Genomic DNA, 25727 nt, shown 5'->3' on the forward strand with positions numbered 1-25727 from the left:
CCCGCCGATATGGCGGGTAGTGAAGACGTATCCTGACTAATGGCAGCTCCGTATGAAACTGATAACTCATGGACTGAGGTGAGGCTTTAAGCTGCAGTCCTGAGGCAGAGTTTCAGTACCACTGTGCTGCCCAGCAGGAGTTCCAGGAGACATAATGCCTCTGGAAGGACAGGGAGTCATGACCACCCTTACAGACTTTGGCTGCTTCTGCATCGATACTGAGAATTTTAGGGACATCTCTGTCTGTTCTAAGCAATCATAAGCATGCTAGTGCAGAGTGGCTGCAGTATTGTCATGTCATCGAACACTGCTCAGGTCTAGGCAATAGGGTGACTAAAACACCACCAGCTAGTCTACATTAGAGACTCCTACTGTTGCTAGTAACTGATGGAGCTGCACTGGTGCTGCAGCAAAAGTGGAAGATGTCCCTAGAATTATCATTGTAGATAAACCATAGGAAAAATGCAGCATTGAAACCTTTTTGTGTGAGGCCAGTTCCACTGCTGTGTATGTGGGTGGGGGAAGGGTATAACCTTGCTCTTATTTGGAGCCAGTAGCCTGGAGCAGTACTTGTACTCTTTGAGTGCAGGGATTGGGGGTTTGGATGGCATCTGTTCAAGAATACAAGGAAGGGAATGGCTCTTTGCCCTGCTACCTCCTACCTTGTCCGTGCAGGCAGGACTGGGCATAATATACTTCTAAGCAATTTTATATGCTCTGCTCAGAACTAGAGTGTATAAGGCAATGGTGCTATCGGCAATTTGTAATAATGAATCATTAGAGGCTCCTCTGTTTGCACAGCACCTCTTTATATGCTCTTTGTTCTGCCGCATAGCTAGCAAAAGCAGTGAGATATTAGTTTATTAGATGGCCAAAATACCACAATTCCACAATCAAAAAAGAGGACAATTTTTGGCTAAACGCCCATCCTGGTTCAATGGAGAAGTAAAGGCAGCACTTAGAAATTTTGGGTGTGTAATATATAAAACAAATGGGAAAAGGGGAACTAGACAGCAATCAATAGAGACTAGAATTCATGAAATATAGACAATTGATTTAGAGAATGTCACAGAGTCACTGGCCCTTTAAGGGTAATGGGTCCAGCTCCGCCTGTGACTCATTTGGTCATCTTCCCCAAGTGGGGAAAACTAGACTAGACACATGGGAGTGGTAACAGCCTCTTCCCATTGGGGGTTGGGGGGAGCTGAAGTGAGCTGGAAATAAAATTGGGGAGGCTGTGCCTCCCTCACCACAAGGCCCTGCCCCTCTCTGTGGCCCTGGCCCTGCTCCTCAGTTAAGAGCTGGCCCCATTCCCTCCCACTCCTGAGGCCCTGCCCCCTGGCCAGGTCAGAGGCCAGAAGCCAGAGCTGGGCACAGTGGGACAGCTGCTGTGCTAGCTTGTGCCATGGTGCAGGCAGCTGCAGAGATCCCCCATCTTCTCCTCCTCCTGATGCCTCGGGCCCCAGGGCTGTGGATGCTCCTCAGCCCCTTGCTGCCCTTTGACTGCTTGCAGCCCATAAGAGCCATCCGGGCAGGGGACCCAGCTCTGAGGCTGGCAGAGCCCTTGGGGAGCAGCAACCATGGTGGGTGGAGCCTAGGAGCCCAGGCCAGAGTGGGTCAGTCTGGGCTGTGGTAGGGAACCCCACACCCTCCACCTGCCCTGGGTGATGCATCACAGTGGGTGGGGGCAGGGGCTGCTGTTGGGGGGGAACCCCCCCACCTGGGTTCCCTTCTGTGCTGCTGCTGGTGTTGGTGCTGCCTTCAGAGCTGGGTGGCTGGAGAGCAGCAGCTGCTGGCTGGGCGCCCAGTTCTGAAGGCAGCACCAACGCCAGCAGCAGCAGTGAAGTATCTGTGTAAGGTTGGACCTATGTGCTGGGAGGGGTGGTGGGGGCGCTAAGGCAAACTTTGGGGTGGCTATAGCCCCCGTAAGCCTTCCTGTAGACACATAATAGGTAGGTAATGAGCCTGTCAGTTCAGATGTGGTGATGAGAAGCCTCCGGAGATATTTAAGGGGAAGAGGAGGCAGTATGTGCCTGTGTACAGTCTTCTCCTAGTGCAGAAGGAAAAGAAGGAGTTGAAAGGGGCCAGCGGTCTGAGGTGCAGGCCTCAGAAGCAGGGGCGGCTCTAGCAATTTCGCCGCCCCAAGCAGGGCGGCACGCCGCGGGGGGCGCTCTGGCGGTTGCCGGTCCCGTGGCTCCGGTGGACCTCCTGCAGACGTGCCTGCGGAGGGTCCGCTGGTCCTGCGGCTCTGGTGGAGCATCCGCAGGCATGCCTGCGGGAGGTCCATCAGAGCCGCCTGCCGCCCTCCCGGCGGCACGGCGCCCCAAGCACGCGCTAGGAGTGCTGGGGTCTAGAGCCGGCCCTGCTCAGAAGGAGGGCTATGGGAATCCTGACCTAAAGAGGAAAAACCTGTATGAGTTAGCAGGCTAGGAAACACGCCCCCCCCAAACAGGGCTATGGGACTCCTGACCCCAGGGAAGCAAATCTACCTGAAGTATTTATAGGCACAGAAGGAGAGTTGTGGGGTCCCTGAATTAAGGGGAGCAAGAAGAGGCCTCTCTATATATAGGCAAGCTAGACAGCTGCGTAGGGCAACAGATTGCTGGGCAGCTGCCAAGGTGGTAGATTTGGCCTGGCCACCTCTCTGTTCTGACAGAGGCATGGCAGGGCCAAATTTGAGTGGCAGGTTGGAGGACACTGAAGTGTTGCCTAGGGTAGCAGATTGTACTGAATGGCCTCTAGGATCAAGGGTTGGACTTGAGGGCAGGGCCGGTGCAACCATTTAGGCGACCTAGGCGGTCGCCTAGGACACTAGGATTTGGGGGGGCGCCATTTTCTTCGGCAGCGACCGCGGCAGCCGGATCTTCGTCCGCCCCGGTCGCTGCTGACATTTAGGCTGAGGGAGCTGGGGCAGGGGAGCGCGGGAGGGCTGCCTGCAGCAAGTACGGGGGGGGGCGGCGGCACGCAGGGGAACTCCCCACCCCAGCTCATCCCTGCCCCGCCTCCTCCCCGAGCACACTGTGGCTGCTTCACTTCTCCCTCCTCCCAGGCTTGCCACACCTAAGCTGATTGGCACTGCAAGCCTGGGAGGCAGGAGAAGCAAAGCAGTGAGGATGTGCTCAGAGTGCTCGTGCACGGAGCAGGGGTGAGCTGGGGTGGGAGGGGTGCCTCAGGACAGAGGGTGGGGGTGGAGAGCTGCCACAAGGGGGCACCTCAGGGTGGACAGGGGGAGCTGCCGAGGGGGGGGGCTCCCCTCAGGGTGGGGGAGCAGGGGGTGGGGGAGTGCAAGGTGGAAGTTTCACCTAGGGCGCGAAACATCCTTGCACTGGCCCTGCTTAAGGGGCAAAGGACAAGTTTGATATTCTGTAAGACACTTAATAAACACTTGCAAAGAGGGAGATCTTACTTTAAAGTATTCTGGCCTGGGAGTGAGTTATTACAAGGGCCCGGAGGAAGCTGATGATGCTTCTGCAGAGCCACATTGGGCCACAAGGGGGTGCCCTGAGATGGCTCCCTGTTACAGGGAAGCTAAAAAAGGGGGAGTGGGGGAGGAACCCATTGCTGACTGGGTTAAGAACAGTAAGAAGAATTTTTTAAGTGTATTGAGAACAAAAGAAATCTTAGCAATGGGATAGGTCCATGACTAGATGAAGTTAGTAAAATTGTTAATAATGAGTCAGAAAAGGCAAAAGTGTTCAGTAAATGTTTTGATTCTGTATTTGGAAAAAAGCAGGATGATGTTTCCATATCACATAAGGATAATGAAGTCCTTTCCAGTCCGTGAGTAACAAAGGAGGATGTTAACATCTGCTAGGGATAAACCTTTTTTAAATCAGCAGCCCTGGATAACTTCACCCAATAATCCTAAAAGAGTTGATAGAGGAAATCTTTGGCCTGCTGATATTAATTTTAAATAAATCTTAGAATATCAGGAAAATTCCAAAGGACTGGAAGATTGCTAATGTGTTAATAGTCTAAAAAGGATAAGCCAGCGTGGGGAACTACAGGCTGGTTAGCTTGATATAATCCCAGCAAAATAATGGAAAAGCTTATACAGGATTCAATTAATAAAGAATTAAAGGATAGGAATACAATTACTGCCAGTCAACATGCTTTTCTGAAAAATAGGTTTGTCACACAACCTGATCTCATTTTTGTTAAGATTGCATATTTGACTGATAAAGGTAACTGCATAAATGTAATACGCTGAGACTTTTGTAAGGTGTTTGAATTAGTACTGCACAACGTTCTGATTAAAATATTAATACTATACAATATTACTGAAGCACATGATTAAGAACTGGCTAACAGAAGTCTCAAAAAATAGTTTTCAATTAGGAACCATCATTGAATGGGGTGTTTCTGGTGGGGATCTGCAGAAAGCAGTACTAGGATTGGTGCTATTCAATATTTCTAACACTGATCTGCAAGTAAACATTAAATTGCCAGTTAAAGTTACAGCTGACATACAGATTGGCAGAGTGGTAAATAATGGTGAGGACAGAGCAGTCATCATACATAGCAATCTGGTAAATTGAGTCCCTGTAAACAAAATGTGTTTTAGTACAGCCAAATGCAAAGTCATATATCTAGGAAGAAGGAATGCAGGCCATACTACAGAGTGGGGGACTGTCCTGGAAAGCAGTGACTCTGAAAAGGACCTGGAGTTATAGTGGACAAATGACTCAACATAAGCTCTCAGGGCAATAGTGTGACAAAAAGGACTAATGCAATCCTTGGATGTATAAACACGTGAGTAGCAAGTAAATGTAGGGAGGTGATTTTATGACAGTGTATGGCATTGGCGAGACTGATACTAGAATACTGTGTACAGTTCTGGTGTCAACATTTTAAGAGATGTTACAGAGAAGAGCCACAAAAATTATACAAAGTCTCACCATCAAAGAGCTCAAGTCTGTTTAGCTTATCACAAAATAAATAAATAAATAAATAAATAAAAATTGAGGAGTGACTTAATTGCAGTGTCTAAATTCCTTCAGAGGGAGATAATACCTGGTACAAAAGTGCTCTTTAATCTAGGCATAACAAAGGTATAACAAGAACTAATGGCTCAAAGCTGAAGCAGATAAATTCTAAAGTGAATCTAGGCACAATTTTTTAACCTTGAGGGTGATTAACCATTGGAACAAAACTACCAAGGGAGTGGAATATGCTCCATCTCTTAAAGTTTTCAAATCATAAGGGGATGTCTTTCTGGAAGACATGCTTTAGCCAAAGACAAGTTATTGGGATCAGTATAAGCAGGGCCGGCTGCAGGTACCAGCTTAGCAAGCAGGTGCTTGGGGTGGTCACAACAGAGAGGGGTGGCACGTCCAGCTATTTGGTGGCAATTCGGTGGAGGGTCCCTCACTCCCGGTTGCAGCAAAGGACCTCCTGCTGAATTGCCGCAGATCGCAATCGCGGCTTTTTTTTTTTTTTGCTTGGGGTGGCAAAACCCCTGGAGCCGGCCCTGAGTATAAGGGTAACTGGGTGAAATTTAATGGCCTGTGATTATATGGGAGGCCAGAATAAATGATGACTTTGCTGCCTGCCAGTTAGATTAATAATGAAAGAGATGTATCCAAATCTAGGTAATTACTAGGTAATGGATTCTGTGTGCTCTCATGGGTGTGTATACTAATAAAATACAACACATTGTGGCTGATTTGAATTGTTTGGTTGACTAGACTGCATGGATGGGTGTGTCTCTCCATCAGATACCTGTATGATGATTAGAATGTTTGACAGCCACAGCCTAAAGCATATCAGTGAAGTGTTAAGAATATATTTTGGCTTTGTGTCCTAGTACATTCCATGCTACCAGTTCAAAGAAACACAAACCAACCAGACAAATAATTCCTCCCATGTAGTTAAAAAATAACTTAGCATTAAAAAGGTCATAAGTTACTTGGGATCCGAAAAGGTAGTGGGAAATTTAAAACAGTCATTAAAGGTGAACTTCAAAAACAAATGTGCACATGTCCTTTACTTCCCCTTAATAATGTACAGTAATTATGTCCTCCTGGAAGGTTTTTTTTTTTTTTTCCCCCTTTGCTTGCTTTTTACATTAAGGTCCTGCCTGGCTTCTCTTTTGTTGGAGGGAGTTCCAGTCCATATGGAAAATCTGTATAACAACATTATTTGAGTCTGAAACTTGAGATGCTGCTCTCCCTGTGAACTAGCTGAGTGCCAATGGGGATATAGGGTATGTCTACACTGCAATTAAAAACCCACAGCTGGCCTGTGCCAGCAGACTAGATCTCGCAGGGTTCAGGCTAGGGGATGTTTAACTGCAGTATGGACTTCTGGGCTTGGGCTGGAGCCCGGGCTCTAGGACTCTGTGAGCCCAAGCCTGGAAATCTACACTGAAGTTAAACAGACCCTTAGCCAGAGCCCCACGAGCCCAAGTCAGCTAGCACAGGCCAGAACTAATTGCAATGTAGACATACCCAGAGGCAGATTAGGGGCTTGTGAGGCTCTGAGCCAGAGCAAGTGGGGGACCCTCCTCACACCTTCTGCCTGCAGTTCGTCCTCCCCCTACCCTCCCAGCACTTTTGCCAGGAAGTGGGGTTGGGGTGTGAGGGCTTGCCCCACTCCCCGGCAGGAGCACCAGGTGGGTGGAGCGGGACAAGCCCCCACACCCTGACCCGCTCCCTGGAAGGAGTGCCGGGCAGAGTGTGGGGGCCCCCCAGTGGGCTGAGGACTCTGGGCAAGGGCCCCATTGGCCCAGTGGCTAATCCACCACTGGACATACCCATAAAATCTTGGGCCCTCATCCTGCAAAGGCTTAAGCACATTCTTAATGTAAGTGCATGCATAAGTCTTTGCAAGGTGAGGGCCTTACATTGTGTATGCTAAATGTTCCCTTCTCCTCCCATGTCAGTTTTGGGCTGGGAGAGATTCATCACCAAAACCTCCATAAAAATTGCCAATCTTCTCCAGCCAGGACAGGGAAGCACAATTTCTCTCTTTCCCATTACCACAGTAACTGAATGTGATGGAATGTACCCCTGTGTACACACCCTATACACTATGTAATAATCTTTGTATTAAGTGTGCCTTGTAAAGTATCCTTTGAAAACTCAAAACTTGCTGGTCAGTATCATCCTGATAAAATGTGTGGCAACACTGTATGTGAAGTTATAAGATTCCACTGTCTGGTGCTATTAACACATGTTTCAAACAGAAGTTGGCAAACATATCTGTCCTAAACAAAAGAATGTATGCTCTGCTTAATCTCCATTTAAATAGCAACAGAGTCATCAAGCAGGAAGGGAAACCGAGGAAGCTCAAATAGGTGAAGGGGGAAAAGCAGCAGAGAACATCCTGCCCCTAGACTTTTGTCTCCTGGTACCCAGCTGGAAGTGTTTTTCAAGAGGGGGACAAACTATAAAAAAGGAAGGACAAACACCCCAAGGACACCCCTGCCCTCATTGCCCAATGTATACACAGCCCCAGAAGCAGCAAAGGAAGCATTTGGATTCTGGGAGAAGGGGTTCTGACCTAAGAAGTTTGGTCAGTAGAACTGCTGAGAGCATGTGGTGAGGAAACTTTGCTTTGAATTGAACACAGTTTGTTAAATTAGGCACCAGTTGTGTTTTATCTTTATTTTTCTTGTAACCATTTCTGACTTTTATGCCTCATTACTTGTATTCACTTAAAATCAGTCCTTGTAGTGAATAAACTTGTTTTATTGTTTATCTAATCCAGTGTGTTTACATTGAAGTGTCTGGGACACTCCATTTGAGGTGGCAAGTTATGTGCATATTATTTCTATTAAAGAAATAACAGATGTTATATAAATGTATACTGTCCAGGAGAGGACTGGGCAGCACAGGACATACATTTCTGGGGGGAAATCTAAGACTTGGGGTGTGTTGGGGTCACTGTGCAGTATAACCAAGGCTGGTAAGAGCCAAGCTGGCTGGCTACAATGCACACAGAGACATAACTGGGAGTGACTTGTATGCAGGTGGCTGTTTGTGAGCAGTCCAGCTGGAGGCTACAACAGGAAAGTATTGAAAAAGGCAGCCCAGGTTACAGGGCAGGGGTGATGCAGCTAGTCACTAGTCAGATACGGCACACTGAGCACCTTATAATCTTTATCTTCACAATACCTCTATTAGTCCCATTTTAGAGAGGGGGAACTGAGGCACAGAGAGACTAATTGATTCGCACAAGGTCTCACAAGAAGTCTGTGGCAGAGTAATAAATTGAACATGGGTCTCCCAAGTCCCAGGCTAGTGCTCTAAGCAATGGATCCTTCTCCTTTTCAAGTTGCAGCAAGATTTTTGTCAGACTGAGAGGTCTGAAAATAAGATGGGCCCAAAGCAAAACTCTGGATCTCAAACCTGGACTCTGCCAGTGTTTGGAAAATCTCAACCCAGATGTGAATTTTGTACCTTGACCCTCTGTCTAATTACAGTGACAAACTGAAGAAAATGATGCCAATCAAAACTTTAGAAGATCGAAATATAGCATATTTCTTATATGCTAATTATGTAATCATCTATTTGAAAGTTTGTTGCATACAAAATTTAATATAATGCCCCACAACCCATTTAAAATCTATCTATACACACACACACACAAATATTTCAATGAGGGATATATAATATTAATATAAAAATTTAGGCCTCCCTCATGGAAATTCTTATTAAAAAGAGGATGACAGTCACTGGCCCTTATACCCTCCTTCAAAATGTTGCAGTTGGGTAGGGTACACTCAGTTGCAGCCACTCGGTTATACCTTTCTGCAAGGTCATTTCAACTTAGGTAATGCACAACTGTAGTAAAAGTACAAGTCATGAGTTTTGCTGATTCTGAAGTAGAGCTTGGAGAATAATTTGCAACCACCTAATCATTAACTAGATTAATTTAGCACCTTTTCCTGTTCACAGATCATACTTTTTCAAATGCATTTATTATATTTGAATTTTACAGTAGTGCTTAAGGGTCCCAACTGAGATCAGGACCCCAGCAGGCTAGGCACTGTTAAACACACAGTAGAAAGGGGTCCGTGCTCCAAGGAACTTGCAGTCCCGCTAGGCAAGATAGACAAAGAGTGAGAGGGAAAACAAAGGATCAGGGAGGTCATATGACTTGCCCAATAGCAGGTTAACTGGTCAGTGACCTGTGAATATGGTCAAAAATTCAAATAAATATTTGCAGGGTTTTTTTGCACACTATTGTCTACCCTAAATGAAAATTAAAAGCAAAGAAGTCAAGACTTTGCATTCATATAGTGCCTCTTAGCTGGGAATTATTATACTTAGCATTTACATAGCACTTTTCATTATTCTTTGCAAACAATAACTAATTTATTTTCACCACATCCTTTGAGATAGGAAAATATCATTATCCCCATTTTACAGATGAGAAACCTGAAGGCAAGAGAAGTTTGTGTTTGTTTTTAAACAAAACAAAACAAAAAACCTCCAAGATTTTTATGGTGGGTCAGTGGTAGAGACCGGAACAGAACTGAATTCTCCTACCTCTGTTTTCATTGCTTTAAGTAACAGACGATACAGCATCCACTGTCTTGCAGCTCATTGTGCAAGAACAAAAAAATAATTTAATTCATTTTCAAGGAGATCAGCATAACCTTGGTAGGTCGGTCTCCAAGTTGAAGAAAGATTTGACCAAATAACATGAAGCATTATTCTATGTATGTTTCATATTTCTCAGCTGATCATCTGCTTCCCCCTTTGAGTCTGTCTGATGCTGTTTTTATCTTTGAATTACATGCTCTGCCTCTTTTCTGGCCTCAATCCTCCCAAATGGTTTTTAAAACTATATTAAAACTCACTCATAAAATAACCATGTTGTTTTAGGACTTGGCCCACATACTCCCGTTTCTTTCTCTTCCATTCCCGGACACAGGCCTGGTCTACACTATAAATGTTTGCTGGTAAAGTAATGTCACTTTAAAAAAACCCAAACATTTCTATACCGGCAAATGCCCTAGTGCAGATGTAGGTATACAGACCTAAGTTATACCAGCAAAAGCACTTTTATTTCATTCAGGGAGGTGGTATAAGCTATATTGTCAAAAGCACTATGTCTGGTATAGGCTCGTCTGGAGGAGGGTTTGCCAGAATAGCTATACCAGCAAACTCTTTCTAGCATAGGCATGGCCACAGTAACTCATCTGACTCTGGGTTTGTCACATATGCTCTCACCCACGTACACCCTTTGAGACTCATATCCATTCTGCACAGTGACCTCATTCCAAATATCAGTTGTGCCAGCTGTGTTGTGGGCTCCCTGGCTTGGAAAATGGAATTTTCACCCATCCTTATGGCATGATTTGTCATGTTTCATTTGTGCTTGTTATTAAAAGCCTAATGGAAGCAATTGGTCTCCCAGTGAAAGTCAGCTCCTCTTCTGGCAGACAGATGATATGTGAGTTTAACAATAACATGCCCTGAGAACTCATATGCCAGCTTTTGTAACCGCTATTGAGCATTCATTGGAGCCCTAAACTTTACTTAATGTCCCCTACACAGTGTACATAGCCTATCATAACGCGCTGTAAAATTGTCCAGTTTTGTGTGCATTAAATCCCGGGCACTGGAACCTGTCAGAATGATGGAGGAAAAAGGCAGGGTAGAATCTGAACTTGCACTGAACCTAATTGCTTCCTGTTTCACCAGACATCATAATTTATAGCATTTCGGAACTTTTTCTACTGAAATCTATATACTTATAGGAATAAAAATGTCAGAAATATCTTTTTTAAAATGAGACATGTGGCAGCCCTGTATACTTCTAAATCATCATCTGGCACCTAAGAATCACAATTTGATATTTACAATGAACGTTTTTTTCTCTGGTACGGGGAGGGCATAAGTGTGTTGTGAAGGATAACCTTGTGGTTAAGGTACAGGCATAGGGATAAGAAGACTTGGGGTGTAATCCTGGATCTACTGATGTAAATGGAAATTTTGCAATTGACTTTAAAGGGTAATCCTGGATCTACTGATGTCTAAGACTTAGGTAGGAGTCAGGAAAAAACTGTGGCTTTGCCTGAGACTTAGGCCCCAGTCAAACAAAGCATGTAGGCATGTGCTTGACTTTAAGCACACGAGTAGTCCTAATGACATGGATTATTCGTGTACTTACAGTTAAGCAGATGCTTATGCTGCTTTCTAGATCAGGGTCTGAGTGTGTGACACTGGAGAAGTCACTGAACTTCACACTCTTTGGTTTTCCTCATCTGTAAAATGGGGTTAGGTAAATATCACTACTGTAGCTCCTAAGTGTGTTGGAAAGCCAAATTAATTAATGCATGTTAAGTGCCTTAAGAACCACAGAGAGAAATATGTGGTGGCTTTTGTTTTGTTTTATAAATAGAGATTACTAGAACTACTTGTCATTCACCTACATTGGGATGACATATTTGTTATCATCATCTGATAAATATAAAATATATCCTTGTTATCCCTGGGGTGAATTTGACCCATTATCCTTAAATAAAGATCACTGTTCTTTTTCTTGTATATTTCTTTATTACAGATTAAAAATGATAATGCTTAGAGCTGAGAGCCACAGTTTAATTTTGATACCTTTGAGCTTGCAGCGCATTTCTTTACTGCCATACATTTCTTCTTCCCCTCTGTAGAAGGCACTCTCACACCACTGTCCGCTGTTGGGAATCCTAGAGCCAAAATTCAGGCCAGTAATCCTGTTAAAACTGCAGGTTTGACAAGACAGAGCAGCCAGTGGTACTACACTAGTGCATAAAACATAGCTAGAAGTAAGTAAATACATATATCTGCATTTTTGGAACAATAAATACCACTCGCTCCATGATTTACATCTAGAGAAGTAAAAACTCCATCTAGCCACACCATAATGGAAATCTGTTCATTTCCAGTGGTAATAAAACATGATTTCTTATACATGCAGGATGTATTCTGCAGAAGTATTTGGTGTATTAATTGAGTTCTAAACATGCATTTTTTCATAGAGAGTCACTTTCAACTGACGGGACTCCAAAATAAACTTGGAATTAGGAATGTTGGGGTGGGGGGAGAGAGTGTGCGCGCACGTGCATTCCTTCACTTTTATGTGTTTTTTGAATCAGGAATAGCCCAGCTTCAGTTCTTAACTGTGTGCTTTCATCCCCGGCTGGATCATCCCCGGCTGGAATACCACATCACCTCCTGTTCTGCTCGTGCTGGTTCCCTGGGGAGATTGGCTGAGTTTGCCTTGAATCCACATGGATTCCACATCATCTAGTTCAGACTGGCTGGAGAGCGTGTGATTAAATGTGAGAGGCAGTGGGGGCAGCACAGATCACCTTCTTCTGGTAAAAGCTAGGGGGAGTTCCCCCCTTTCTCTGGGCTTGATTAGCTGTGCTTCCCCACAACTCTCCCTCCTCCCTGCCTGGCCCAGTGAGAGTGAACTAGTCAGCGCAAGGTGTGCTAAATAATTATTAGATCCCCAAGCTGCATTGTCACTTAACCACTTAGACAAACATTTAAGTTGGCAATCCACTGCTGTGTCCTTCAGAAATGATCCTAAATGGTGCGAAAGCATGAAGGCCCACATCCTCATCTTTGCTCCCAGGCTGCATGACAGGGCTGGGACCCACAGCCTCTGGTGTCCTAAGGGGCTGGATGTAAGGGTGAGATCATTCTAGTGTCCAGTCCATGTGAAAGAAAAGTATGAACATCTGTGTGGACTTGGCAAAGAAAGGGCTTGGAAAAATCTTACAAATAGAAATGCAAGTTGGCCCACTATTGGGTTATATCATTGATCATCATCATTGATCACCATCAAAAGATGGCTGATAAGTAATGGACTATAAATTAAATGCCATCCTTCCTTTCGAAAGTACATAGTTATCATAATTATGATTTTCATCAGAGAGATTAGCCAAATTCAGCATCTACTGGAATTATTCAGTGATTACTTGATAATTACTTGCTTAGGTACATCTATAAGTAAAGTGCTTGCTTAGGCACATCAGTCTTTTCAGGTTTATTTCCCTTGTTTTGGTGAAGATAAGACTATGTTGAACTAGAAGTACAAGTAAATTAACATCTGGAATATATTGAGTGCATATATGTCTTTGGAGCCTCATGTCCTTGTGAATGGATTGGCAGCCTATGAAAAGAATGAGGGGAATTAACAGCTGAACAAAGGAGAGTGAGAGAGAAGCTGTTTGTGAAATGAATATGGATCTAAATGATGAGAAGAACAATCGGGGAGAACAAAATAGATGCAATCTACCACAGAAACCCTTTGTTGCAATTATGCCAATGAGGAGCAGGAGCCTCTGCACCTCTCTTATAATGAGATGTTTGGCTAAATTGAAGTGGGGCTCCCTTAGACATTGCTGAAGTGAGACTGATTTGAAAGTTATTACACGGTTTTTAAATGTAGAAACAATAAACAGGGGCACAACCTCCTGAAAGCCAAATCCATGTCACATTACAGCAGTGTTGCCAAGCCCAGACATTCAAAGATCATGAGACAGGGCCTTAAGAAACAAAACAAATGAAAAGGGAGCCCATGCACCATATATAGACTAGTTTGAGCTTTGCTGTTACCAGAACATGTAGAATTGAGCTGTTTTTTCCCCCAATCAGCTAATATTCTAAATGCATCTGTGGAGTAGGGAGGTTATAAAAGGAACACAAGACAGTTAAATGTCTGACTCCCACTGAAAGTCAATGGGACTTGGATGCCGAAGTGCCATTAGTGGCTTTGAAAATCTCTCCCAAATACAGTGAAGTCAGTGATTCGCTGCACACTGTGGAATAGAGCATGAGCCAGTCCTATGTAGTATTATTTTGTATTTATTATTTATTACATTCCGATTCACAATCTGATGAGTATGCTAAACAAAGAGTACAAGCCTTGCTGTAGAGCAGTGATTCTGAACCAGGGGTACACGTGCACAGAGGTCTTCCAGGGGCTACATCAACTCAGCTAGATGTTTGCCTAGTTTTACAACAGGCTACATAAAAAGCACTAGCGCCATCAGTAAAACTAAAATTTCACACAGACAAGGACTTGCTCTATATACTATACACTGGAACGTAAGTACAATATTTGTATTCCAACTGATTTATTTTATAATTATATGGTAAAAATGCGAAAGTCAGCAATTTTTCAGTAATAGTGTGCTGGGACACTTTTGTATTTTTATATCTGCTTTTGTAAGCAAGTAGTTTTTAAGTGAGGTGAAACTTGGGGGTACACAAGACAAATCTGACTTCTGAAAGTAGTCTGGAAAGGTTGAGAGCTACTGATTTAGAGATTATAGGCACAAATGTTACAAACCTGTGAACTGATACTGAGCAAGGTATAGATATTATTGCTGGTGGGCTTTGCAGGTTGTGTTTTTTTAAATAGGTTAGGTTTTGAAGGGGGATATTCATGCATTCATCCTGGACATAATAAATTGAGACTGTACATTCTGGATTATGGTTAGGTAGTACTGAGGTGGTCATAGGTTCTGGAATTCTGTGTTCCCTTCAGACTTTGAAGAATCCAAGAGTAGCAATTTCTGGGTTCTATAACAACTCTGTGTTATCTTGGGTTTGTTACTGAAAGGGATAATTCTTCAACATCTGTACTCCAATTTCCACAGGTTTCAAAAAATACCTGGCTTTATTGTTCATTGGAGGTTTCAAGTCAGTTAATCTCCAGCTTGGCTGGCTTGGAAGAAAAGACCCACAACCAGACCAAACCCTTGTAATGCGGATGGTATTGTATCTTGCTGGCTCCATTTCAACAATCGGTTCTGTGTTCAACAGCTGCTGTACCTTCACAGTCACCCATATTGTGTGTGTTCACCCCCTTTGATGTTGTTGACTTGTTTTTCCTGTTGGGTGCTGCTGGGGTAGATCAGATGTGTAAGGAATGCACTCCATTCATTGTTGTTTGTACCCAGGACCCACTTTGCCTTCCCCTTCCCCTTCACACTACCAAATTGTGAACTAGGAATCTGTAGCCCTCCAGCAGGCACAGGAGCAATACAAGGAGACAGAGACTAAATCATTCTAATTCCTTACTTTGTTTCACCACTTCCTTACTTTGTTTCACCACTCCAAAAATATATATATTAATAATAAAAAAAAATCTGAGTCTGATTCTCATTTAGTTTAAGGCATCTTAGACAGTACTGCCAGGGTGAAGGGGCCTTCAGCTGGGTGTGAAAGAGTCAAAGTGAAAACCTAGCCTGGATGAAATCAATGGCAAACCTCCCAATGATTTCTGTGGGGTCAGCTTTCCACACACACCTCCACTCTTTTGCACCCAGTTTAAGGCCTCTTTGACTGCCAGAGCGGTGTAAAATGGCCTTAGTGCAAATGGGAATCGAGCCCTTTCCTGGACACTCAGGTGAGCGAGATGGACGTGGGGATGGTGGGATGCAGAGTTTGATCCTGTGAGGTGCTGAGTCTCTTCAGTTTTCATTGTAGTAAATGGGGAGTTCGGCACTTGCAGGATCCAGCCCATCATGCTTGATGATAAAATTCACTCTACCCTGGGGGAAGCCAGTCACTGGGAAACGCTAATGTATTGTGTGACTAGAACAATATGGGCCAAGATATGCCTTCACTGTCATCCATGTGCCGCCACCACTCAGCCTAAGTACCGTATACCCTCTCTTACAGTTCTGTGACTGGCAAGGGTATTGTTCATTACAAAGCTTCATGCACTTTGGATATAGCTGATAGGAGAGTTTCTAAAATATTCAGTTGTGTGTTGGTGCCTTTTGAACTGGATGGAATGGTGGGCAAGTAGCGGCTGTGTTTTTACAAAGGGGACAGCAAATTTGGGCCTACAAGGAAACCAAATTAGACTTTTGTATAGGAAATAGGAGAACCAGCAAGAGGGATGGATGTTAGGCTCTGAAAAGGCTGCTCATGTTAATGTCACTAAAACATCCTGCAGTGTTGTGGGAGGGTCTGGTCAGTAATGCTGCATCAATGGCAATCTTCACTGACCTATAAACAGGATGAGGGAGCAGCAGCAGCAAAGCAGAGACAGCCACTGGCGCTGGGCTGACAGACAGACACATAAACAAAACCAGAGAGGAAGCTCTGCTTACAATTGAAAGAGAAATCCCAAACTCCAAGAGGCAAATGATGGGCTTGGGTGGCTATAAATAGCCACAAAAGTATAATGTCGTTTGCAATGTTTGATAGCACTCTAGAGGTTCAAGCATACTTATAACACACTGTATATGGTTAAACTTTTCATTTAATATGTGAATTCACTGCTCCCTCATAGGTTTGTTGTGACTGATTTTTATATTTTTTACAAGGAGAAGCTGCTAAACAGAGATTAAATAAGTATCATTCCGAAACGAAAGAATTGACATTTTTGAGTAGCAAGCTGAAGCGCATAAACAACTATTTTTTTAAAAAAGAAAGTCTAAAATAAGGGACAGGCAATCTTTCAGATTGCCGCAATAAATCAGCACCTGTGCACAGAATCAAGTTTTTATTAAATAATAACATGAGATACATGTTCCAAATAAAGAAGCTTTGAGGGGCCCCTGGATACATCAAATACTTTGTCTGTCAGACTCTTGATTGTGGTTTTAGGGCTTGATCCATTGCCCGCCGAAGTCAGTGAAAGGACTTCTTTTAATTTCAACTGGTATTAGCTCAAGCCCTGACTGAGAAGTATTGTCCCTCGAAGAATATTCTCAGATAGGTTACTAAGAATAGTCTGAACGAAGCATTATTCACATGTATTCCCTCTGCTATGGAACTGATCTTCTTGCAAACACAGTTAGGGCGTCTTGTATGGCTTTTGGCTATCAGCTAGGTCTCAATAGGCAATTTATTGGGTTTTGGGGTTAGAGGGATACTTCTGGAGCTGGGGTGCAGTGAGAAGTTTCATTGCAAGAACACTCCCTCTTTCTCTCTTTCCGGAGGAGGAACACAGAGAAAAACCTATAAATGGCTCAGTGGGATCATCTGCCAAATTACAAGTGAGGTATAAAGTGATTTAGTCAGTTTTTCAAACCTCTGTAGTATTCAGACCTCTATGGCAGCAGGAGCTATGCCAGTTTACACCAGCTGAACATTTGGCCCATTGGTCATTGCATGGAAATATTTCTCTTCTATAAAAGAGAGATATATTGTGTTTAAAAGACACTGCAAGACACTGCTGCATCTTGAATAAGATCATAGCTTTGTGAATATTGTGGGCATCATGTTCACAGTGCATTCTTGTTCCACTTACCTTTTATTTTCTATTTTTTAATATCCAAAGTCCCACTCAAATGAATAGGACACTTACACCACTGATTTCAGAGTGATTTTGCAGTATCTTCCTAAACAAAATGAGTGAGTTTTATTATTTAGTTACAGAGAGGAAAAAAAATTGTGGTTGGTGCGTCCCAGCATAACAAATCTTATTGTTCTGTAGGGAGTGGAAAATTTGATATAAGGAGCAAAGGAAATTAAACAGAAAACTGTGAGGTTACAATAGCATGCTGTGTCAGACTTTGCCTCACAAAGTCAAGGAGAGTTAAGGCTTGCTGTGCCCTGAACTCTCCTCACCGGGTAGCTATTGCATAACCAACTTCAGTTCCAGCCACGATGGCATCCCTATGTGTTGTAATTTCCACCATGACTGTCAGACTAATTTCTTACTCAGCAGGCACACTATGCCTTTGTAAACTGCGACTTCCAAAGTATAGTATCTTCACTGAGGCTTAGAGGGAAAACATTAGAAGCTCTGTAGCAATCCGGATTTCAGTCATCCTCCATAAAGTATTTCTCTCCCTGCTGTAAAAGCTACAGAGAATTGTGTAACGCTTCGATTGTTAAATCCCAATAGGAGCAATTTAAAAATAAAATCAAATTGGGGGTTAAATTTTAAGAATGAGCTTTGTAATTTACAGCACCTGTCTGATGTTGCTATGAAGACTGGGACCAGGGCCGTCCTGAGGGGGGTGCTGGGCTCGGGGTGGAAATGATAAACCTGTCACTTCCGGGACTGACCTGTCACATCCGGGACTGACTGCACTGGGGCCTGGTGCAGTTGCCCCAAATTCGCCGTATCCCAGGGACAGCTCTGACTGGGGCAAAGGGAGCCAATTTGTTTCTGTCATTGGCAGCAGCTTCCAGAATTTGACGCTAGGCAGAATGCAGAGAAATTCCTGACTGGTAGCCTGGGGTTCTGTCCGTGTGGTAAGGAGAAATGGCTTTTCCTCCTGTTCCCCTCTGCTAAGGAGAAATCTTGGTTGGAGGGAAGGTAGGTTTCCCAGCCTCCTCTCTGAAGATAGCAGGATTGACACGGTAGAATCATATCAAAATGTGGCTTGCCACAAAACATACCTCTGTGCCATCTTCACTCTTGGCAATGCAATGAGTAGTAGGAGCTTATCCAAATGACCCCTGACTTTCACTCTCAGTCCCAAAGAGGGCTCATTTTGATGGGTATGGCGACACCATCAAATGTGAACCACTCCCCTGGTTTAAACCCCCACCCCAAAGAGAATGTATTTTGATGGGGGACAGTAGTCCAGAAAAATGTGCCTACTCCCCCAAGTTTCACTCATGGCCTTAAAAGAACATATTTTAACAGTTTGGGAATAGGGGTCTGCCCTAACCACCTGGCTACAGAGTCATTCTCACTCTCTTCCCCTGGCCCGATGACTATTCATTGTGAATGGCACTCAGCTAGGATGTAGGAGACTCAAGTCCCTGCTCCAATGACTATTTAATTTATTTATAAAAAGTGGGACAGCTTTTATGGGAATGATTTCAGAAAGACCAACACCAGAATATCCCACAAACCGGTGGTTGGGGCACGCACTTGTCAAAATGCTCAAAATCAAAAGGAAAATGTTGAGTTAGATTGAAATGAAACGTTCAGGTTCAACATTCCCAAAATGTTATGATTGTTTTCAGTTCAGGTGAATCGATTTGGTGAATATGACATGAATTCATGAATAGCTGTGTGTCGACAGAAACTGCATTTTTTGGTGAATAAACTGTTTGCCAAAATAATGTTGCCCAGCTCTACTTCTGGACCTCCACTACCATCATTCTGCTCTCCTACTTGGTGCTATGCAAGGGGTAAGGACAAGAAGCTGCTGACATATATCCTCTATCTTTATTATATAGCATAGTACATACAGTATATTATAGCATAACAGAGATTTTTGTTCTCACACACATCCCGTCAAAGCCCCCATTTCTCCCATCTAATCAGCTGTTCTTTGTTCTAGTCTTTTCCTCCCGCCTCTCTTTAGTCATCTGACCCTCTCTCTTGTCTCCACTCCAGGCCCTTCTTCCCCTCTAAACCTCCCTATTTTTCTGTTCCTCTTCATGCTACTGTACCCCCTCTTTCTTCTTCACCTACACTGTATGCGCATGCAGTCATTATTCCTATAGGGGACGGACTTTTGTATTTGCTCTTCATATTGTCCTGGGACAATTCAAACTGCATTAGTAATAACCCTTAGCGCTTTGCTTCATCAAAGCACCATTCAAATATTAATTCATCTTTTCTGCACCCCTGTGAGGTTGGGATATTATTATCTTCATTTTTCAGATGGAGAAACTGAGGCAAAGAGAGGTTCGTTAACTTGGTCAAGGCCACAAAGCAAGCAAGTAGCAGAGTTGGGATTATAACACAGAGGCTCTTAACACACAGTTCCACGTGCCTGCCTCAGAGGAAGACTATCCTCCCAGTCACTGGTGTGTTGCTGTTCCCCCCAGGCCTTCTCCTCACTTCTGCTCCCTCTCCCTAGCTAATAAATCACAGGGGCGCAGCTTCAAAAAGAAATTGTGTGAGTGAAGTTCAACCCTGTGAAGAATGAATTGGTTTGAAATCTGACTGAATGTGTTCAGTGACTACTTGAAAGTAACTCCCCACAAGCGGGACTACATTCCCGTGAGAAGTAGAACCGTGGACGGATTTTAAACCTAGAAATCTGCACTTGGCAGAAAATGCTTTAGAAATTCTCCTTCAACCATCAGGACATTAATTGAACTGGAACTGCAGGGAGAAGAGAAACTTAACACACATGCTAGGGCAATGACCTATGGTCTGTACCTAGCAGGAAGAAGTAAAAAAGCTGAAAAAATAAATTAGGCAGCTGTAACCCCAGTGACACAGAATTCTTTCTGTTTGTATATGGCCTCGAGAGAGCCAGACACACAGAAAAGTTACTGCTGACAGCGAATGCTGTAACTAAAAGAAATTGAAATCGCCAAGCAGTTTAAATATTCCATAATGGGAGAGTTGGTTGAAGAAAGCAAACCTAGGAAAAAAGAATTTGAGAAGACCTGGTGTCAGAGTCTCCTTTCATTTATAGCAGTGTAGGACAGGATTAACTTTACTAAAGTCAACTCAGAGCTCATCTACACATTGCTTTAGTCTGCACTGGCTGTAGTGTAAATTCTAATGCACACCAGCAGGTTGCGCACTAGCTGGCCTGCATGGACCCTGCTGGCCTGCATTAAAAGCTCCCGAGCATATGTTACCGTAGAACTGTTTGAAATAGAACTACCTTTAACACACACTAGGGAACATTTAGTGTGTTCCAGCAGGGTCCACAACTCTGGTGCAAACTAAAGCACTGTGTGTAAGCCTTGCATGAACAATGAAAGAAAACAGAAGTAAGGAAGATGAGGTTAACAGTGGGCACAGCATAAATTCACAAGTGGCCTTGTAAATAACATGTAGTTAGTAGATTAAAGAAGAGTAATGTGTGATAAGCTTGCAGCTGCAGTTTTGCTTACTAGAAGACCTTGCAACTGGTGGGCAGTTCATGATCTGTACCGGGACTGGTTACAAAAATTAGTAGACCAATCATAATGTGTGTGATATAAGATATTAACCAATAGGATTACAAGTATTACGTGTATATAAGCTGATTCATGATTTTGTACATTGGATGTGTGTTTATACCCTGTACCCACCTGCTACACTCGAGCCTGTTCAACTCAAGTGTAGTTTGATTGTATGCCAAAAAAGAAACCACAGTGATGAGTCTGGGGTTGAACTGATTTCTTGGATTGCAGAGAACCAGATGAAGTATTCTCCCAGAACTGGATGAGGGGTTCTGGATAAGCCAAATGGAAAAGGTCTCAGAGGGAATCCCAACACTGTGCAGACAAGCCTTAAATTTTCATAGCGTAGAGGGAGATTTTCAAAGACACAAATGGCAGTTAGGTGCCCTGCTCCTAAGAACAAGGCCTCTTCAGAGTCAGGTGTCTGATATTTGTGCCTGTCATTATTGGCCAGATTTTCAAAAGAGCTCCTCTCTCAGCAGCACTCATTGAGACCAAGAGGAGATGAACCCTTTTGAATAGCTGGCTGTATTGCTCAAAAAATAACCTGGTCAGAGTCAGGCCCCATGGCCCTCATTTGTAGAGGTATATTGACATCACCATTAAGATCCTCTCTGCTGCAACATGCTTTGATACTAAGGGTGAGTAACATAATGTGTATGTGAATTTTAATATTTGTACATATTTAGTATCATTTAGTTAGTTTCCTTCTTCTTTTGCCTTTAGCGTCCCTAAATTTTTAAAACTGTCTACAGGAGTAAAGTAAATGCATTGAAACTATATTAAAGAGGTTTCCTCTTCTTTTTTTTTTTTAACAGATGAGTAAATCTGGACATGGATGTTGCATTTAGTTTTGTTGCATAGATATGTGCCTGACTACAGTAGGCTAAAAGGAAATTAAGGGTGGTGCCACAAGTATTCCACCCTCAGTTCCCTATTCACCTATTGTAATCCATTCTTGTATTTGAACTCGATAGCTTTATCCGCCCATCTGCACTGTGGTTTCTATGCTACATTGTTTTAAGGGAGATCTTTAATATAACACACACACACGGAGTTATTGAATACTTGGTGCTTACTTCAAATTGTCCATCTGAATTAGACATGTTTCTAAGATACTAAGTTCAGATTTGGATCAACTTTTGAACTTCCTCAGAGTTTGCATCATGTCACTCTGTGATAAAGCTATAGGGCCATTATAAAGCTCAGCCAGATCTTAAGATCCTCAAAGTTCAGAGCTGCTTGGTTCTCTAGTCTTCATTTAGGTTCATCTCTACCATGAACATACAATGGCCAGAAGGGGAAGATAATCAGTACGTCGCTGGAAACCCTACATCCCCTAAAGATTAGTGTGAGTACTTGAAAATGCCTGCTGCCTCTGTCAGCAATATGGATAGAATAGAACCTGGCCCATTTATACTCTATACACCCAATAAGTTGTGTGCACACATGCTGTATATTGTCAGTAACATTAAACTAGTTCCATGCCTGGGACCAATGAGATGCCAATCTGTTCACCACAAACTTCTCTTACTGCACCACCCTTTATCCTGAAAATGGACAGAACTGGTGGTATATCTGCCAAAGAAATGCAGCAAAATACAGACCATCACAAAATCAAGGGTTTTTTTACTTTTCTTACATTTCCTTTGCCTTTTCTCTTTCCTGTTCCCCCTTTTCTTGCCACAATTTCCCTCTCTTCTTTCTCTTTATTATCTCATTTCAATCTATTCAGTCTCTCCCTGTGTCTTTCCTTCCCTCTGTTTCTGAAAATTCCTCTTCTTCTCTGTTCTTTTTACAGGTCAGAGCCATGCATGTATGTATTGGCCATATTATAATAAATAAAAAGTTGGATTGCAGCATAGTCTTTTAGTGTACTCTGAGCATAGCAGATTTTGATGTTAACACTCAGTTCCTTCAACTGATGAGAGAAATTAAAAACACAAGTCTGTAATCCTTTCACAGTTTAATTAGAATAATTCGCCTCCATGAAACTGTGTGCCATCCTAACAATTAATTCTGGGACAAATAGACAAGCATAAGAAAAAGCAAACAAAGAAAAGGAAAACAGGACCTATTAGATAGACTGAATCATCTAGTTCCTTTATTCTGAATCACTCCTTCTCCATTAATCCTTCTTCCTGATCCTCTCATGGCCATCCACTTAGGAAGCAGCTATTACATATGCTGAGAGTACATACAAGTCCAATTAATTCTTCAGGTCCACTCATGTTGTCCTTTCTTCAGTGGCAGAGTCAAGCAATTATAGGTGATTATAGAGTTCTTTAGTTCCAGAAGTATTGGCTTAAGTACAACTAGTTGAAGATCAATACAGACTTCTGGTCAGATGTTTAAAGTTCATGGTTATAAGAAAGTGGTTCTATGATTCTTTTTGGAGGGGGAAAAGATTAAAACGCAACCAAGTAACTAAAACAAAGAATAGCACTCTAACAGAGAAACTCAAAGGAGCAAAAACACAAACCAGAGACAGGCAGATTGTACAACTTTGTTTGCCATCTCTTTGAACCAAAATGTACAATGTTCATGATCAAACTGGATAATTCAACTCATGATTCCTGTAAACTTGGCAAATCTCTTCTGCAGAAAGCCTGTTTTCTTATAAAATGGCTCTTCTGTCTTGCTTGACTGTCATTTAATATGGCTGGCATGTCCCTTTTATCATATCAATAGTGTCCCCTATAGAGAAGGGTGAACCAGATTGGATAAAATAAGAAATGGACTGGCTCTCTGACCAAAACACTGAAATAAACCCAAACCTTTGGTAGGATTAAAATAACGTTTGTATACGTATCTTGTCTTCTCAGTCATTTCCAACAGACCATTCACCATGTCTGAGGAGGTCTGGCAATCTCTGGAAGGTAGGATGTTGCCTCCAAATCTCTTGAATTTCAGGGATTTCTTTGAGTCACAGTGAGGACAGTGGCATCTGTGCCCAAGTCAATTCTGGAGCATGCCTGACTGATGCAAAACTCTGCATACAAACTCAATTGCTTTGTATGAATATGAGAAGAAACTATAAAGTTGGCTACGCCTTTCTCCCTCTTTCAGGCAGGAAGGAGCCAAGTTTTTTTTAATCTGGGCTCCATGGACCTAGCCAAATAAGCTGCTTTTTCTTTTGCAGAAGAGACCAGGAATAGATTTTAAATGGCCTAAAATTTTCTCTTGGGATGCTATTTGCTCCTTCTTCCTCTGGCAATTTGCTCTACCACCAGCCCACCTTCAAAGCCACAAATATTTCTTCAGGCACTTCTCTTTTATAAAGCTTAGGGAATGAACAGAAACAAAATCATGGGACTTGGGTGAGCAAGCAATTGAATAGGGTGAATGCAAGTGTCAAACTCTCACAACCACCAGTTTGCAAACAATCTGAACAATTAGTCACAGTGAAAAATATTGTAGAAACCATTAGAAAGGAATGCCTTCTCCTGGACTCAACTGTTGCTTTAAGGCGCTGGCTGGCTGTCCAGGAGCAGGAGGAGGCACCTTGCACTCTAAATGCCCCTCTTTACACATCCACTTAGGGGGTGTTGCAAACTGGATGTTTACAATGCAATAAAAGACCTGCTGCATGGCAACAACTGGATTGGGGTCAGCTGACTTAGGTTCATGGGCTGCAGGGCTATAAAATTGTAGTGTATACTTTTGGGGCTTGGGCTGGAGCCTGGGCTTTGATATAACATAAGGGGGGAAGGTCTCAGAGCCCAGGCTGCAGCTCAAATGTCTATCCTGCAATTTTCAGCTGACCCGTGCTCTAAGATTGGTGCTGGAGGTTTTTTATCACAGTGTAGACATACCCAAGGTGGCCATATAACACCTCATAATTGGTGACCCTGCTTTGTAACCACTCCTGCCAAGCCTCTCTTGGTTTCTCCTCAGTAGCTCCTCTTTTCTTCCTTTGCTTGGGGGCTTGGGGTGGGACTGAGTATCTCAGTGCTTTCTCTTTTGTGGCATAGGATTAATGGATTCCTTACTCTCCTTTGTATGTGGAGCTGGCTGAAAGCTCCCAAACTTCTGGGACTGATTTCTTATCTATCCCTGCTATGCTTGATTGATCAGAGAGTGTTCCTGGGACTGGTGATCTGGACCCTCCTTCTCAGTTCAGCTAGAGGTAGCAGAGCATGGGGTCAGTGTATCTCTCACTATGGCAGATGTTAACCATGAAAAGCTGTCCTCTTTTGCCAAATAGTGCAAGTCTCCGCCTGTGGTGTTTATTGCTCCGGGCCAAGATTTCAGACATAACTAGTGGTTTTGGATGCCTCGGTTTTTGATTGACCAACTTGAGATTCCTTGAAAATCAGGTCCCTGTAAGGTATTTCAAATGAAGCACCCCAAATTACAAGTCCCTTCTGAAAATCATGACCTTGAAAAATGAAAAGGACCTTTTTAAAAATCAAACTATCCTAGCCCTCTGCCATGTTCTCATTAAGCAGAAATCACAGAGGGAATCCATTAGTCTCCTATTCTCCTTCATTGCAGAATGTGATTTTTAGCTTCCATCAAGTTCTTTTATCTTGTCTCATGAATATTACCGTTTGCCTTGGCAGGCACCATGTTGTGACTTAATCTGCCCTGGACCCAAATCAGAGGAGAAATAAGAGTGTCAAACCCCAAAATTAGAAATGATAAACTGATGAAAACGGAGGAAAAAAATGGGTTAGAAATATTTGTTCTGGGTAGAATTCAGAAAAGACCTTGGCTTTCTTGCTTCTGCACAGGACAGCACTCGCCACTGATTATGAGACAGAGTTGAAAAGCAATATACAAATGATTCCAAATATCAGTTGCCAGGAAGCAGATGACATGTTAAATTGCTCTGCAGATTGAGAGCTTAATTCAGAGATTTCCTGCTACGGGAGTTGCCAGTATACAGCCATTTTGTCTTTTTTTTTTTTTTTTTTTTGGCAAATTGGCTGGTGTGGACTGCTG

The 25727-nt window shown here is 43.1% G+C and overlaps 1 long non-coding RNA gene across 1 annotated transcript in view; it reads left to right on the forward strand.

Annotated features, from left to right (window-relative positions):
• LOC120402375 overlaps window positions 1-25727 on the forward strand; it is a 70033-nt gene that overhangs the window by 39267 nt on the left and 5039 nt on the right. Inside the window, exons 2-3 of the long non-coding RNA XR_005597194.1 lie at window positions 18891-19058; window positions 22035-22131. This is a non-coding gene — a long non-coding RNA (uncharacterized LOC120402375). The remainder of the gene's footprint in view (window positions 1-18890; window positions 19059-22034; window positions 22132-25727) is intronic.

This window comes from Mauremys reevesii, linkage group 3 (assembly GCF_016161935.1).
Source record: "Mauremys reevesii isolate NIE-2019 linkage group 3, ASM1616193v1, whole genome shotgun sequence".
Classification (NCBI taxonomy): Eukaryota; Metazoa; Chordata; order Testudines; family Geoemydidae; genus Mauremys; species Mauremys reevesii.